Genomic DNA, 13,212 nt, shown 5'->3' on the forward strand with positions numbered 1-13,212 from the left:
TCAAGCGAATCAAGATTTGGTTGAGTGATTTGTGATTAACAGAATTTAAATTGCATGGAAAGTAAAGGGAATGGGTAAATTGCATGAAATTAAAGAGAACAGAAAATAAAGTGCTGAATCTTAAAGAACAAGAAATTAAATGGCAGAAACTTAGAACGAAAGAAATATAAATTGCAGAATCTTAAAGTGCAAGAAATGTAAATGGCTTGAATCGTAAAGGGAATTGAGGATTGGATTTGCAGAAATTAAACAAGGAAAAGAAAAATTCAACAAACAGGAATGTAAAAGATGGATTCAATTAAACCGGATCTTAAATGAAAATGAGAATAAGCTTGGTGTGACAACGAAACAAGGAAATTGAAATTGAAAGCTATAGATCTCAGGACTCAAGAGACTAGATAGCCAAGTCTAGATCTCACTGCCTTCCTAGATCCAGCAAGAACAATTGCAAAGGAAATAAAGAAATGTAAATTGCAGAAGAGTAGAAGAAGAAGCAATTAACAGAGATGGAAACTCAATGCTGAAAATTAAACAAGATCCCAAGGTGAGATTGAAACAGAATTTCTTCAATTCTCCACCCAAGATCCAAAACAAGAAAAGTAAAGATTGCTGAGCAAGAACAAGGAAGAAGTGAGATCAATTCTCCTTCCCAATTCTTTAGAATTCTAAAGCAACAATTCAAAAAAATGTAAAGATGAGCTCTCTGTAAGTGTTCTCAGAATGCCAAAAGGAAAAACTCCCTAAAACTTAAATCCTAAGCTATTTATACACTTTCTTCAAATGGTCTTCAAGCCTTGAATTGGGCCTTTGCTCTTGATGGAATTGGGTTGATAAAGGCCTTGGTTGATTGCTCTTGGAGTTGGAGAAAGATCCATTGTGAACCGGGTTGAAATCATAAAAGTTTGAGTAAAAGTTTGAGGCAAACTTTTACTCAAACTTTTTATACCAGATTGCTTAAGCTTGCTGCTACCAACGTTTGAGCCAAAGTTTGAGGTCAAACTTTTGCTCAAACGTTGGCCCCCTTATAAATGGGTGTGGCGCCAACGATTGCCAAAAATCTTGAGGCAAACGTTGGCGCAAACTTTTCTCCTCCAGGGTGTGCAAGTGTGGCGCCAACGTTTGCCAAAAAGTTTGAGGCAAACGTTGGCTCAAGCTTTTCTCCCAAAAGTTTGAGCTAAGGTTTGAGGCAAACTTTTGCTCAAGCTTTTTTCCTCTGGAATGTTTTCAATTCTTCCAAAAGTTTAAGCTAAAGTTTGAGGCAAACTTTAGCTCAAGCTTTTTTTCTCTGGTATGTTTTCAACTCTTTTAAAAGTTTGAGCTAAAGTTTGAGGTAAACTTTGGCTCAAACTTTTTGTTCTCTCTTGCTCCTAGCCCTTCCTTCTTCCTTCAACCTTCTTCAAAACTCTTTTCACCTATCATCAATCAATCAAAACAATCAAAGCTATGCCCCAAATCATGAGATTGTGTTTCTTTCATAATATATGACAATTATAGCATAAAATCTCATGAAAGTGCATGAATTCATACATGGTTGATTGAATCAAAGGAAACATGGAAATCTACCCAATTGGCTTGCTTATGGCTTAAGAAAGTGCATAAAACCTATTGAAAACAAAAGAAAAAGAATAGTGAAAATAGGCTAAGATGACTTGTCATCATGGGGTTTTCCCATATTCTATCACTTTTCATTTTCCTTTCTAAAACTCAACAATCCATATATCAGTTCCCCATTCTCTTTTCCCTTTGAATCCTTAACATATTTTCTTAAACATTTCTTAACTTTCTCAAGCATTCGTTCGCAAAAATCTCAATCATCATTCAGTTCATAATCTCTGCTTTAGCAACCTTGAGTCAAGCCAACTTTAAAACTATTTTTCAGTTTAGTCCTCTATCAAAAGACTCAAGAAAATCATTTATTTTAATTTCACTAAACACCTTTCAAAACATAGCCTCTCATTAGAAGTAATCAAATAAAACTTAAATAATCATTTTTCAAATCCAAATTTTCTAAAATAACTTCTCAAATAAAACCTCAAATTTTATAAAAATTTCGGCAGCACCTCCCCTAAAACTCGGACTTAGCCACCCTTACGGGTTCCCTCTTTCTCAACAAGTCTCCCCCTTTCCTCAACAACTACCAAATAAGAGGTTCTCAAATCAGTCAGAAAATTCACAATTTACAATAGCCAACAGTTCGGTCATAACCCACAATTCCCACATAACCCATCAATACAACTTTCGCCTCATCAATTCGTAACTAACTTTCACTTATCATATGATTCTTTCAAAATTAAACTCAATAAACTATTATTCCAAGAAACTTGGTGTTGAGGTAATTTGGTCACAATAAAAACTTATACCATCTCTCTTATAATTCTGTTATTGTTTCCTAAGAAAATGCAGAAAAATAACAGCAAGTAGTAAGTTTGATAAATTCCTTAAAAATCCAGTTTTCACCCAATGCCTTTCAAAATTCACGACCTCAAACAAGACTCTTTTAGCTTTTTATTGAATCAAATTCCAGATTAATACTATGTCATATGAAAAAGTTATGAAGTGAGAAACACAGCCAGGCCTTTTAGAATTCGGTTTCCAAAATCCAGTGAGTTATCCATACTCTTTTCAACATATCTACTTGGTTAAATAGGATATTGACATGAAATTTAAAATGCAGATTGTGGACACAGGAAGCTTGAAAATGCCGTTTGTTTCAGCTCAAATACTTACCAGAATTGAAAGTTAAGTGAGTTAGAAGATGGTGCTTCTGCAGTAAAGAAACAGAATTTTCTGCAGAAACCATCAATCTTCAAAAATTCATTTCTCCCAAAATACTCATCAATAAATTCTGATTTTTTTATGAGATGCTCAAAACACAGTAAAGTTTCATGCAAAAATAATTTCATTCAAGTATATGACCTGGAATGCTCTCAGAAATTGATTCTTTCTACTGTCATGTATGCAGAAATTCTGCCTTAAGCATTTTCAACAACCTTACTTATCAAAAACCACATTTGAACTTATAACCCTTCCAAAATCACACGTTTAACCTCTTTCCAGTTATTCAAAATTGTCTTCATTGCCAACACAGCCCAAGAGCCCAGAATCAATAATTCACACGATGTCAAGTACTTAAGCACCATCAAACCTTTTCTTTTCTACACTATGCCAAGCATAATGTTCCATATACACTCATCATCATTCAAACATACAATAACTCATCAATTCACACCAGCAAGCTCAGCAACAAAAGTAACACCATTTATTCTATCCCTTACAACATTCAGTATGCACAATCATCAAATCAATCACCAACTACAGTTATAATTCAACTCAATTCCATCCACATCAGAGAAAACAATATCAATTACAACTTCAAACACTCACAACAATGCCCAAAGACATTCGCAGCCTTAACCTGAATTCAATAATCCAATTGAAGCACTAAAACATCATCAAACTTACTCCAAATTTCCCAACCTCAAACCAAGCTTATTTCTATCAATTAGTCTCTCATAACAACAAAACTAATTACATTCACAGCAATAATCAAAACTCAATTCATCAGTTATCCATACCACAGCTTTTCAATAATTAACTCGGCATATTGCAATTTAATAAACTATACTAAATTAGTCATTATTCACAACAGCATCTAAATTCAATCACAGCTCAAAATATTCACAACAAATAACAAATTTCAAATGCATTTCAGGTCATTCATGTCAATTAAGAAATTCTTAACCATTGTTAACCATTTGCACTTATTCAAATAACTTGGTGGGCATTCTAAATTAAAAACGTTTAATCCCCTACCTCGACTAGCCGAAACTGTCGAAAATTCACTAAACGCAGCTGCTCCATTAGCAGTTTCCAGCACCTATTTCCATGGCAGCAACAATGACAAGGTTAAACGCCTCCTCTCCTCTCGATCTGGAATTCCAGAAGTAGCAGCCAAACAGGGCCAGCAGCAACGTGAGGTGGTCACGGTGAATTCAAATAGGATAACAGTAAAAATTCTGGAAACTCCATGCTAACTCAAATTGAAGCAAGAGCCAGAATGCCTTACCTCAATTAGTCGTAATTGAAGAATTTAAATGCGGTAAACCCAATATTACGAATCCACGCAGTTTTGATGGCGGCGGAGGCTCTGGCAGCTGTGAGAACCATGAGCAGAGACAGAACTGGGCAAGCCTCCACTCCAAACCTTCAAAAACAGCACTAGCTCCAACAAAGCTTGGCGGTGGTAGAAGCTGACTTCAGTGCTGGTGATGCTGGACAGAACCACGAAGGGAACAGAGGGCATGAACGGCGGCATTGGAATGACGGCCGCGGAACCCTCGCGGCAGTGGCCGTGGATCGATGGCGACAGCGGCGTGGAACACAGCTCCTCGTGGTGGTCGCTCTCCTCCTTTTGGCGACGTCAGCAGCGATGACAGACCCTTGAAGCGGCGGCGGCAGAACGCGAATGGACGATGGCGACGCGGGCTCTGGCTCTATGGACGGGACGGCGCTGCGAAGCAGCTCGACGACGAGCTCCAGGGAGGCGGCACGGCGAACAGCATCCACCCTTCTCCCTCGGACGTGCAGCTTCAGCCCTCTCCCCTTTCCTTGCAACAGTAACGGTGACCATGGTAACACGGTGGGATGAGGCTGGACGGCGGCGCTTTAGCTCAGTAATGGCGACGCGGTGGTAGCTGGCGGGCTTCTCTTCTTCGTGCATCTCTCTCTCTCTAATTTCTCGTTTCTGAAATTGTTCCACTGAAGGGGTGAAAGGGGGTGGGGTGCGGCTGTGGTGAGGGTGCCAGGGTTAGGGTTTCTCAATTAATTTGGGAATTAGGGTTTCTGATTCAATTTGGGAATTAGGGTTAGGAATTAGGATTTTATAAAATAATATAGATAGATATGAATAGATATTTTGATAAAATTAAAGGGTAGAGTAATTTTAAAATCAAGTGTACTCTATTAAAAATATTTAGGAACATTATTTATCATCCTATTGCTATGTTCAATCATTTATTTCTAATTTACATTATAAAATGAACAAGTTAATTATATTTTGTAAAGTACAATTTAAATTCAAATATCAATTTTCTAGATTAAATCATACAAATCTCTATTATTTTTCTATCTCTGAAACTTTAATTTCAATTTATAAAATAATTAATTATAATAAAAATTGTACATAAATATTAATTGACTTAAACTTAAAGTATTTACAAATATCGATCTAATCATTTCTGATAAAATAATTTCTAAGAGTTCAAATTAATAACATAATTCATTCAAAATAGAATTTATTTAAATTAAATTATACAATTCTTCTTATTTTTCAATTATCAAAATTATAATTTCAACTATACCAAATATCTAATAAAATTTATATAAAAGTTCTAATTAATTTAAACTCCAATTATCATGAAACTCCATTTAATTACCTTTAGTAAAATAATTTTCTTAAAATAAATCACAAATAACTAATTATTTGATTTTCAAAAACTAGGGTTGTTACATTCTACCCACCTTAGAAAAATTTTCGCCCTCGAAAATTGCTAGAATAAAATAAGTTCAAACTTAAATCAAAGAAAACAGAATATATGAACAAAAGCATAGGCATTATCAAGAATGAATATTCAAAGAGTTACGTAAGCAATCAGATTCATAGGCGAACAAAGGCATACAAGAATGATAAGGTATGGTTCGGGAACAATCAAATCACATTCTAAGGAGGAAATTTAAACTAAAGAATTCCAGTGAAAGCAACGAAGAAAAAGATGGCACGAGTTTGCGTGGCACGAATAAAGATTACACGTCAAAACGAAGCTAACTTTATAACTTCTAACGCTCCCAAACCCCGTAAATCGCATTACCTATTCTTCTATTTCGTCTATGATAATCCATTAGTGTTCCCATATACATAAATCATCAGTATTAAGTTGGCCAGACCTAATACCATGAAGTATGAAATGGTAAACTAACAGCGTTAATCATCAGACAGTCATGCAAATAAAACACAAACTCTTGTTACCAGAACAAGTCACAAAGCATGACAGACACTCAGAGTATGCAATGAAGCATAGTCAGTCCATTCCCAAGGCTCTAACAGGAACGAACTGCTCTGATACCATATTGTAACGACCCAACTTCCAATACGTCATGATCGTACCAAAAGTAAGGCGTTACTGACCTGTTTTCCTTATTAACTATTTACTATTAAGCCTTTAGTTCGATATCGCGATTCAATTTTAGTAAAAATACCAGAAATTTTTGTTTTTGTTTATTAAAATCATATAGCAAACATCACCAAGTAATAATAATCACATAATTACTAATAATAATTTCTGTCATACAAAAGATTTAAAATAAACCTTAGATACATACTCTATCCCTCTGTATAAAATAAAAATCTTAAGCAATAAGGGCGAGGAAACTCTATGAAAGAAAATTAACTCATAAATAAATTCTAGAATCGCTCGCAGCTTCAACTGAATCTTCGTACCTGTGTCACTGAAAGGGTGGAAAATTTGGGGTGAGAACAAAGCACACGTTCTCAGTAGGGAATGGGAATACCGTAAAAGTAATGATTAACATGTAAATAATTAACTTTGCTTAATAAACATTCTTTATCAACCCTTTGAAATACTTTTTAATCTTACTTTAAATAAATAGTTACTTTCTTTAGATTCCTAAACCCAAAATAGATCTCAATCACAAAATTTGACATATTAAATATCTTTCAGCCACATAATTGATTCTCAGTCACAACAAACAGTTATAAATCATCTCTATACATTCACAGACTACCAGCACAAGTAAGAAACTCAATTAAACACACAAACAAATCACAATAAAAGAAAACAACACAATCACAGAGAAGTAATATAAGTAAACACAACCAAATGCAAATGCACAACCAATATGATGCATGTCTGTCCTAAGAAGGCCATGAGCTCACATGTCGGTTTACACCCTGCAGCCCGACATTACCTAGGAACAAGTCCCAGATATGGCTTCCCTTTGTGTCCTTAGTGCATATGTGTCGGTGGTAAGAATACCGCTCCTTCGTGACTACCGGCAGTCGGCGCAAAGCCCGACCCCATAACATACGCACAAGGGGAAACAGTGATCCTCAGTTCGTGGGCGTCCCCGAGATCATTTCACAAACAAAACAAAGATCTTTAGTTCGTGGGTTATACCCGAGATCAATACACAATAACATAGCGATCTTTAGTTCGTGGGTTATACCCGAGATCAATACATAGCAAACATTGATCTTCAGTTTATGGGCTATACCCGAGATCAACATACAACAATTCATGGGTTATTCCCGTAATCAATAATTATCAGTCCGTGGGTTTTTCCTGCATATAAAACAAATAACAATCTATAGGTTTTCCCCGAGATCAATGATCATTCAGTTCGTGGGTACTTCCCAAATTTTACCAATTATCAATTCATGGATTTTCCCCGTAGTTAAACAACTAACAGTTCGTGGGGTTTTCCCGTATTTTATCACTTTTCATTTTCCTTTCTAAAACTCAACAATCCATATATCAGTTCCCCATTCTCTTTTCCCTTTGAATCCTTAACATATTTTCTTAAACCTTTCTTAACTTTCTCAAGCATTCGTTCGCAAAAATCTCAATCATCAATTCAGTTCATAATCTCTGCTTTAGCAACCTTGAGTCAAGCCAACTTTAAAACTATTTTTCAGTTTAGTCCTCTATCAAAAGACTCAAGAAAATCATTTATTTTAATTTCATTAAACACCTTTCAAAACATAGCCTCTCATTAGAAGTAATCAAATAAAACTTAAATAATCATTTTTCAAATCCAAATCTTCTAAAATAACTTCTCAAATAAAACCTCAAATTTTATAAAATTTCGGCAGCACCTCCCCTAAAACTCGGACTTAGCCACCCTTACGGGTTCCCTCTTTCTCAACAAGTCTCCCCCTTTCCTCAACAACTACCAAATAAGAGGTTCTCAAATCAGTCAGAAAATTCACAATTTACAATAGCCAACAGTTCGGTCATAACCCACAATTCCCACATAACCCATCAATTCAACTTTCGCCTCATCAATTCGTAACTAACTTTCACTTATCATAGGATTCTTTCAAAATTAAACTCAATAAACTAGTATTCCATGAAACTTGGTGTTGAGGTAATTTGGTCACAATAAAAACTTGTACCATCTCTCATATAATTCTGTTATTGTTTCCTAAGAAAATGCAGAAAAATAGCAGCAAGTAGTAAGTTTGATAAATTCCTTAAAAATCCAGTTTTCACCCAATGCCTTTCAAAATTCACGACCTCAAACAAGACTCTTTTAGCTTTTTATTGAATCAAATTCCAGATAAATACCATGTCATATGAAAAAGTTATGAAGTGAGAAACACAGCCAGGCCTTTTAGAATTCGGTTTCCAAAATCCAGTGAGTTATCCATACTCTTTTCAACATATCTACTTGGTTAAATAGGATATTGACATGAAATTTAAAATGCAGATTGTGGACACAGGAAGCTTGAAAATGCCGTTAGTTTCAGCTCAAATACTTACCAGAATTGAAAGTTAAATGAGTTAGAAGATGGTGCTTCTGCAGTAAAGAAACAAAATTTTCTGCAAAAACCATCAATCTTCAAAACTTCATTTCTCCCAAAATACTCATCAATAAATTCTGAATTTTTTATGAGATGCTCAACACACAGTAAAGTTTCATGAAAAAATAGTTTCATTCAAGTATATGACCTGGGATGCTCTCAGAAATTGATTCTTTCTACTGTCATGTATGCAGAAATTCTGCCTTAAGCATTTTCAACAACCTTACTTATCAAAAACCACATTTGAACTTATAACCCTTCCAAAATCACACGTTTAACCTCTTTCCAGTTATTCAAAATTGTCTTCATCGCCAACACAGCCCAAGAGCCCAGAATCAATAATTCACACGATGTCAAGTACTTTAGCACCATCAAACCTTTTCTTTTCTACACTATGCCAAGCATAATTTTCCATATACACTCATCATCATTCAAACATACAATAACTCATCAATTCACACCAGCAAGCTCAGCAACAAAAGTAACACCATTTATTCTATCCCTTACAACATTCAGTATGCACAATCATCAAATCAATCACCAACTACAGTTATAATTCAACTCAATTCCATCCACATCAGAGAAAACAATATCAATTACAACTTCAAACACTCACAACAATGCCCAAAGACATTCGCAGCCTTAACCTGAATTCAATAATCCAATTGAAGCACTAAAACATCATCAAACTTACTCCAAATTTCCCAACCTCAAACCAAGCTTATTTCTATCAATTAGTCTCTCATAACAACAAAACTAATGACATTCACAACAATAATCAAAACTCAATTCATCAGTTATCCATACCACAGCTTTTCAATAATTAACTCGGCATATTGCAATTTAATAAACTATACTAAATTAGTCATTATTCACAATAGCATCTAAATTCAATCACAGCTCAAAATATTCACAACAACTAACAAATTTCAAATGCATTTCAGGTCATTCATGTCAATTAAGAAATTCTTAACCATTGTTAACCATTTGCACTTATTCAAATAACTTGGTGGGCATTCTAAATTAAAAACGTTTAATCCCCTACCTCGACTAGCCGAAACTGTCGAAAATTCACTAAACGCAGCTGCTCCATTAGCAGTTTCCAGCACCTATTTCCATGGCAGCAACAATGACAAGGTTAAACGCCTCCTCTCCTCTCCGATCTGGGATTTCAGAAGTAGCAGCCAAATAGGGCCAGCAACAACGTGAGGTGGTCACGGTAAATTCAAATAGGATAACAGTAAAAATTCTGGAAACTCCATGCTAACTCAAATTGAAGCAAGAGCCAGAATGCCTTACCTCAATTAGCCGTAATTGAGGAATTTAAATGCGGTAAACCCAATATTACGAATCCACACAGCTTTGATGGCGGCGGAGGCTCCAGCAGCTGCGAGAACCATGAGCAGAGATAGAACTGGGCAAGCCTCCACTCCAAACCTTCAAAAACAGCACCAGCTCCAACAAAGCTTGACGGTGGTAGAAGCTGACTTCAGTGCTGGTGATGCTGGACAGAACGACGAAGGGAACAGAGGGCATGAACGGCGGCATTGGAACGACGGCGGCGGAACCCTCGCGGTGGTGGCCGTGGATCGATGGCGACAGTGGCGTGGAACACTGCTCTTCGTGGTGGTCGCTCTCCTCCTTTCGGCGACGTCAGCAGCGACGACAGACCCTTGAAACGGCGGCGGCAGAATGCAAATGAACGACAGCGATGCGGGCTCTGGCTCTATGGACGGGACGGCGCTGCGAAGCAGCTCGACGGTGAGCTCCAGGGAGGCGGTACGGCGAACAGCATCCACCCTTCTCCCTCGGACGTGCAGCTTCAGCCCTCTCCCCTTTCCTTGCAACAGCAACGATGACCATGGTAACACAGCGGGATGAGACTGGACGACGGCGCTGTAGCTCAGTAATGGCGATGCGGTGGCAGTTGGCGGGCTTCTCTTCTTCGTGCATCTCTCTCTCTCTAATTTCTCGTTTCTGAAATTGTTCCACTGAAGGGGTGAAAGGGGGTGGGGTGCGGCTGTGGTGAGGGTGCCAGGGTTAGGGTTTCTCAATTAATTTGGGAATTAGGGTCTTTGATTCAATTTGGGAATTAGGGTTAGGAATTAGGATTTTATAAAATAATATTGATAGATATGAATAGATATTTTGATAAAATTGAAGGGTAGAGTAATTTTAAAATCAAGTGTACTCTATTAAAAATATTTAGGAACATTATTTATCACCCTATTGCTAAGTTCAATCAATTATTTCTAATTTACATTATAAAATGAACAAGTTAATTATATTTTGTAAAGTACAATTTAAATTCAAATATCAATTTTCTAGATTAAATCATACAAATCTCTATTATTTTTCTATCTCTGAAACTTTAATTTCAATTTATAAAATAATTAATTATAATAAAAATTGTACATAAATATTAATTGACTTAAGCTTAAAGTATTTACAAATATCGATCTAATCATTTCTGATAAAATAATTTCTAGGAGTTCAAATTAATAACATAATTCATTCAAAATAGAATTTATTTAAATTAAATTATACAATTCTTCTTATTTTTCAATTATCAAAATTATAATTTCAATTATACCAAATATCTAATAAAATTTATATAAAAATTCTAATTAATTTAAACTCCAATTATCATGAAACTCCATTTAATTACCTTTAGTAAAATAATTTTCTTAAAATAAATCTCAAATAACTAATTATTTGATTTTCAAAAACTAGGGTTGTTACATTGTGCAGCTATCCTGGCATGCCACGCCTTCGAACTCAAACGGCACACCCAAGTGATATCTCCATTCTTCCTCTCTGGTGACTTGAACTAGCATGGCATGCCCAGAACTGGCGTGCCACCCTTTCAGCAAAACCTTCATTCTTTTCTTCTAGATAGTATAGCTGGCGTGCCACGCCCAGCAGCGGCATGCCACGCCCTTGTTAAACTATTCATCTTTCTTCCTTGGAAGGTTGAACTAGTGTGCCACGCCTAGGTCTGGCGTGCCACGCCCTCAATAAAGCATGAGTACTCTCCTCTGGCCCAGTAAGCTGGTGTGCCACGTCCAGGATTCAAGTGGCACGCCCATGGTGCGAGCAAGGTTGGTGTGCCACGCCCTAAGCATTAAGTGGCATGCCCATTGACATTTTGCCATGGCGTGCCACGCCTAAAGTCCCAAGTGGCACGCCCTCGAGGAAGCCTTGACTCCTCTTCTCTAGAGGCTTGTACTGGCGTGCCACTCCTTCGATCTGGCGTACCATGCCCTTGTTGGAGCTTCAGTTACCCTCACTGGTCAAATGAACTGGCGTGCCACGCTCAGACTCAAGTGGCATGCCCATAGTGGTGTTGATGGCTCACGAGCTTGGCGTGCCACGCTTCTAGTATCAAGTGGCACGCCCATTGATTCTTTGACTTGGCGTGCCATGCCTCAAGTCTCCTGTGGCACGCCCATAATGGTGCTTCCTCCATTCTCCTCTGCTCAATTGTACTGGCGTGCCACGTCTTCGACCTGGCGTGCCACACCTTGGACCTGGCGTGCTGAGGAGTCCATATTTTACGATATATTTTGATTTGATTTGAGTGGATTTCATCACATAAATCCATATTTATTCATCTACATAGCATACTTTTGAGATTTCTCCCTAAATTGTGCTTGAAAGTGTAAACATGTTCTTTTGCACCTAATTTAGTCAATTTTAATTCACTTTAATTCCATTTGGTGCCATGATGTATTTTTTAAGTGATTTCAGGTTTTCAAGGCAAGTTTGGGTTGAAGAAATGAAGAAAGAGCATCAAAAAGGGGAGAAATTATGAAGAAAATGATTTTGGAAGCTGCTTCAAAGATGCGCACGCACAGTGATGCGTGTGTATGCACAACGGTGACTTCGTGCAACGATGCATACGCACCAAATATCTTGCGTACGCACGATGGGAATTCTGTGCAACCGTGCGTACGCACAGTAGGTCGTGCGTACGCACGCATGCATGCACGTGAGGTCCTTAATACAAATCCTAGGGGCAATTTTTGGGCCTCCAAATCCCAGTCCAACTCATTTCTTAAGCTATTTAAGGCCAAAGTGAAGTGGAATGAAGGGGGAGAATTAGGTTTAGCCTTTACATGCTTTTCTCTTAGTTTCTAGAGAGAGAAGCTCCCCTATCTCTCTAGAATTAGGTTAGGTTTAGTTAATTTCTCTTTAATTTATGTCTTTAATTATTGTTTTAATGTAATTTCCTTTATGTTTTCATACTTTTCTTGTCTTTCTCTTCTTTATTTCTCTTGTAATTTTCTTTCTTTTTCCATTTTTATGTTATGAACACTCTATGTTAATTTTACTTTCAATTAATGCAATTTACGTTTCATGTTCATTTATTGCTTTCTTTAGTTGTTGTTATGATTTTCCTGCTTTTGGTAGTTAGGAATTTATTTTAATATAATTTAATGTTATTTTATTTTCATGCACACCAAGTGTTTGATAAAATGTTTAGCTTAGTTTTTACTTAGTTTTTCTTCACTCTTGGCTTGCAATTGTTGACTTTGGTGTCCCTTGAGTCATTGATGTCCATTCTTGTTTGATATATTAGAGTAGTTAGTTAATTTGGTCTCCCTTGACTC

At 36.7% G+C, this 13,212-nt stretch overlaps 2 long non-coding RNA genes across 2 annotated transcripts; both read right to left on the reverse strand.

Moving 5' to 3' along the window:
• Nucleotides 1-497: 497 nt before the first annotated feature.
• Nucleotides 498-4,854, reverse strand: LOC112722302 (uncharacterized). The gene is made up of 3 exons (XR_003162593.3): nucleotides 4,067-4,854; nucleotides 3,814-3,930; nucleotides 498-1,412 (listed from the first exon to the last, which is right to left on the reverse strand). It is a non-coding gene; the product is annotated as an uncharacterized lncRNA (long non-coding RNA).
• A 1,451-nt stretch (nucleotides 4,855-6,305) lies between these two features.
• On the reverse strand, nucleotides 6,306-10,686 carry LOC140176373 (uncharacterized). The gene is made up of 3 exons (XR_011867639.1): nucleotides 9,899-10,686; nucleotides 9,645-9,762; nucleotides 6,306-6,504 (listed from the first exon to the last, which is right to left on the reverse strand). It is a non-coding gene; the product is annotated as an uncharacterized lncRNA (long non-coding RNA).
• Between the last annotated feature and the right edge of the window lie 2,526 nt (nucleotides 10,687-13,212).

The sequence above is a fragment of the Arachis hypogaea genome, chromosome 11 (genome assembly GCF_003086295.3).
Source record: "Arachis hypogaea cultivar Tifrunner chromosome 11, arahy.Tifrunner.gnm2.J5K5, whole genome shotgun sequence".
Taxonomy (NCBI): domain Eukaryota; kingdom Viridiplantae; phylum Streptophyta; class Magnoliopsida; order Fabales; family Fabaceae; genus Arachis; species Arachis hypogaea.